General features: G+C 43.9%; 1 protein-coding gene across 1 annotated transcript in view; it reads left to right on the top strand.

Annotated features, from left to right (window-relative positions):
* Nucleotides 1–419, top strand: part of LOC119592994 (voltage-dependent calcium channel type A subunit alpha-1-like) — a gene marked incomplete in the record, with an annotated part of 154,497 nt that overhangs the window by 267 nt on the left and 153,811 nt on the right.

Below are 419 nucleotides of genomic sequence, written 5' to 3'. Positions count from 1 at the left end.
GTTACTCTGATACTGGCATTGTAATTCCATTTATATATTTGTTTAACACATGGCTAGGTAGTAAGTACACGCCAAACATCTACACGGAGAAGAAGCAGAGAATAACGCATTCCTTCAACAAAGTATCATGAGGATGGGCCATGGAATTTATGGCAAATCCTCTATATGTTGCTAGAATTACGATTACCTTTATCCCGACGAATTCATCGGTATGGAAAATAAGGAAGAAAGGCGACCTAGAAGAGGGAGAAGCACGTGAGTAATGCTATTATCGAGGAGATCAGGTCACCTTCATGCTTTCGCTGGACCTGCTGGGCTGGTGTGATGGCCTCTTGCCTCACCTGTGAATTTATCATCTCTAACAAGACGTGGGCATCGACCGGGTCGGAAATACCCCAGATGTATTCATGGGAGGAATC

This window comes from Penaeus monodon, chromosome 31, assembly GCF_015228065.2.
Source record: "Penaeus monodon isolate SGIC_2016 chromosome 31, NSTDA_Pmon_1, whole genome shotgun sequence".
In the NCBI taxonomy this organism is placed as follows: domain Eukaryota; kingdom Metazoa; phylum Arthropoda; class Malacostraca; order Decapoda; family Penaeidae; genus Penaeus; species Penaeus monodon.
This window is presented reverse-complemented; position numbering and strand designations above follow the sequence as displayed.